Below are 4,354 nucleotides of genomic sequence, written 5' to 3' on the forward strand. Positions count from 1 at the left end.
CTATTGTGGTTCTGTATGCTTCGTGTACTTTCATGGGCATATCCTTCTTCAGATTGCGAAAATTTTCCTCGATGATTTTGTTGAATATGTTTTCGGCCCCTTTGAGCTGGTCTTCCTTACCTTCCTCTATGCCTAATATTCTTAGGTTTGGCCATTTCACTTTGTCCCACATTTCCTGGATATTTTTTGTTAAGGATTTGTTGGGTTTATGATTTTCTTGGGTTGATGAATCTATTTCTCCTTGTTTATCTTCTGCAACTGAGATTCACTCTTCCATCTCTTGAATTCTGTTGGTTATGCTTGCGTCTGTAGTTCCCAATCTTTTGCCCAGTTTTTCTATTTCCAGCATTCCTTGTGTTTGTGTTGCCTTTATTTTCTCTATTTGATTTTTATAGTCTTGAACCGTTTCCTTCACCTGCTTGATTGTTTTTTCTTGGTTTCTGTACTTTCTTTTCTTTCCTTAAGGAATTTTTTCATTTCTTCCACTTTTTTGTGTATTTTTTCTTCCATTTCTTTAAGGGATTTTCTCACATCTTCAAGCATTTTTTGACGGTAATTTTTAATTCGTTCCCTTCTGCTTCCTCTGCTTTGTTATTGTGTTCCATTCTAATTGGGGTAGAGTCCTTAGATTCTGGTGGTTTCATGCTTGCCTTCTGTTGTTAGTTATTTTCTTGTATTGCCGTCTTTCCATAGCTTCTTCCAATAGGTGTTTGTGTTGTCTCTCCCTCTCTCTATGGTGCTCCCCAGTGGGCTTATGTGGGTCAGAGTTTCAATATCTGTAGCTCTCTGTGGTCCAAGCTCTATAGGATGTCTCTCAGCAGACAGGGACCCAGGGATGGTGTCAGGGATGAGGATCCCATAGAATATGCTTGCAGATACTCAGAGTGGTCCCACAGAGATTGTAGCATCTCTGGGGGGGGGGCCTGAGACTCCAGTAGAGGACTGTAGATGGGGGTCAGAGGCAAAGCAGTTGAGAATTACAGTTGGTCCCGTGTGGATAGCCTGGTCTGCTGTGTTCATATTCGCTCCAAGATTTCCCCCAAAGTAGTGTGGTCTCTAGCCAATGGCTGGCAGAAGAAGACTAAGGCTGGGCTGATACTCAGAATGTTCCTGCACCGATAGTCCAATCTCTCATGGAACTGGCACTCTCCACCTGAGGCCCCTTTCTTTAGCAGAAGCTCTGCTTTGGGGGTAAAGTATTTGCTGGAGGGAACTCAGAGTGGACCCATAGAGATAGGCAGATATCTGGGAGGGGCCTGGGACTCCAGCAGAGGACTGGAGGTGGGGGTCAGAGACCAAGCAGGTGGAAATTATGGGTGGCCCCACGTGGATAGGCAGGTCTCCTTTTTCAGAGTTGCTTGAGAAGTCCCTGAAGTAGTGTGGACTGTTTGTTCCACCCTCTGTCCCAGTGCACAACCAGAGCAGCAGGACAAGGTGCAGGGTAGGGCACAGGGTAGTGGGGGCAGGCTGGCGGTGGGGATGTGTGGGGGTGTATCAGAGCTCCAAGTGTGCTCTCTATAGGGAAAGGACACAGGAGCAGCAGGATGAGGGGCCAACCCAGGAAGTTGGGGGAGAAGTTGTAGGGGAGAGGCTGCCCCAATTTGGCCCAGACTCACCTCTTGCCAATGGCTGGCGGAAGAGCATGTTCTAATAGATCTTATTAATACAAACTCACAGAGAGTGGGAGGGTGAATATGGAAGGATCACAGACTCAGAGCATCTGGCTACTACAGTTCTTATCTCTACCTATTATCAGACAAAACAATGTGATCCTGTCCTCATACTGCTTCCTCAGATTGACTGCTATCTCTCTGATCCCTCAGACTAACTGCTGAAACAAAATCATCTCACTGCATGCTCTTCTGTCTCCTCTGACTTTTTCTTCCTCTTTCTGTCCAGCCATGTCACTCTATCTCCAAATCCCTACTGCTGGGATTAATGGCCTGAAATCCTAAGTCCTGGGATCACCTTAGTATGAGCTGTTTTTCTTTTAGACAGACTTTTTTCTCCCTCTCTCCCCCTCTCTCTCACTCTGTCTCTCTCCATCTCTCTAATAGCCAGGACTGGCCTTAAACTCGCACACTTCCATCTGCCTCCACCCCCTTGGGCTGGTATGAAAGCTATGCCCATACCCTGCTCTGTTAGGGAAGACATTGGCCTCAATGTCAAAATAGTGGCTTGGGTGTGTAACTAGCTAGTGACTTACATGCATAGCTAATTAATGAGTTAGGTATGTGTCTGACTAGTGACTTAGTGTGTATGACTAACTAGTGACTTACTGTATGTGGCTAACCTGTGAGTTAGCGTATCTAACTAGTAACCTAATTGTGTGGCCAACTATTGACTTAAGGTGTGGTCTACTAGTAACTAGTGTGCTGGGCTAATTATTGACTTAAATGTTACTGGCTAGTGACTTAGCATATGCAGCAAACTAGAAACTTATGTGTGTGGCCTACTAGTGACATAGTGTGTGTGGTTAACTAGTGACTTAGAAGTGGCTGAGTAGTGACATATTGACTGTGACTAACTAGTGACAGTGCATGTGGCTGAAAAGTGCCTCAAGTGTGTGGCTAACTAGAGGTGTGTAGTTAATGTGTTAGTGACTGTAGCTAACTAGTGACTTAGTGTACGTGGAACCTAGTGACATAGCTGTGTGGCTGACTAGTAACTTAGTTTGTGTGGTTAACTAGTAACTTAGCAAGAGTGGCTAAATAGTAACTTATGTTTGTGGCTAACTAGTGACTTAGGTACCTGGCTGACTAGTGACTTAATGTGTTATTAACTGCCACAGCAGCCCCAGTGGAGACAGTGTAGCAATGGCTGAGAGAAATCTCAATGGCTACCTGTCCAGAGGTTTGTACCACATGTGGTTATGCTTCCTGGGGAAAAGTGGTCCAGGTTCCTGCAGGTGCTTCCCTGACTGGTTGATTGGAACAGGTGCTTGGTGTATTTTGTGCTATGATAGCTATAATGCTTTTGATCATGGGTGTTTTGGCCTGTAGCTCCACTGTTAATTCAGAGAAGTCCAGAAAACACTTAGATATAGTTTCAGAAACTGAAAGAGATACATACCAGCAACACCAGATGGATGCTATCCTCTGTGCCCTGAACTACAAATCCCACTTAGCCAGTTGAGACTTCAGGTGTCAGCACAAGGCCTAATAAATTAACATAGCTAAAGCTGTAGGACTTTGCCCACAAGATGACCCTTCCTGTAATTAGCCTTCCCTCAGAAAAGCTGTTGTGGGATTTACTACAATACTCTAACTTGAAGCCTTAGGGCCCCTGAATCAATACAACAGTACAAGAGTTCTTACCAATGTTTTTAAAAGATTACTGACCAGAGACAATGATTATTCTCTAAACTCTGTATATCAAATCACAGGTATGCTGACCACAAGCAGGCCAAAAAAAAAAAAAAAAAAAAAAAAAAAAAAAACACAGTTTCCCAGCTACACACTTGCTTAGATGTATTTACAATCTCATGCTTTAAAGTAATTGCTGACATTTTTATAGTATGTCTGTGAATTTTAAACTGTGGCCAAAGATCTGTTCCTTGAAATTTCTGCATAAAAACCCAATGATCTGAAGTAAAAATTGCAGCTGTTGCAAAGCTCCTCAAGTGTGTTTGTGTCTGTCTGTCAAGCCAAAGCAACTCCTGACCTGTTAATCAGAGTCTTGGTTTCCCCACAGACCATTGCCCACTCAGAGTTCTGCAGCAGATAACAAGTGACTTAGTTTTTCTGGGTACTAGTGATTTAATGTGTGTAGCTATCTAGTGACTTAGTGTGTGTGGCTAACTAGTGGCTTAGTGTTGGTGGATAAGTAGTAACTTACTGTGTTTGGCTAAGTATTGACTTTGTGTATGTGGCTACCTAGTATCCTAGATGAGTATGACTAACCCCTGACTTTGGTGTGTGGCTTACTAGTGACTTAGTATGTGTCTAACTAGTAACATAGTGTGTGTGTATCTAACTACTGATTTAGTGTGTGTGTATAACTAGTGACTTGGTGTATGTAGCTAACGAGTGACTTAGGTGTGTCGCTGACTAAATACATAGGTGAATGGTTAACTACTCTCTTGGTGTGTGTAAGTAATTTAGTGTGTGTGGCTGACTACTTTCTTGGTGTCTGTAGCTAGCTAGTGAATTAGATATGTGGCTGACTAGTGACTTAGTGTGGGTAAGTAGAGGTATAGTGTGTGTGGCTAAATAGTGACATAGTACCTGTGGCTAACTAGTAATGTAGAATTTTGTCTACCTAGTGACTTAGTGAATGTGGTTAACTACTGCTTAGGCATGTAGCTGATAGTGACTTAGTTGTGTGACTAACTACTATCTTAGTGTGTGTGGCT

Source organism: Phodopus roborovskii, unplaced genomic scaffold (genome assembly GCF_943737965.1).
Source record: "Phodopus roborovskii unplaced genomic scaffold, PHOROB, whole genome shotgun sequence".
NCBI lineage: Eukaryota > Metazoa > Chordata > Mammalia > Rodentia > Cricetidae > Phodopus > Phodopus roborovskii.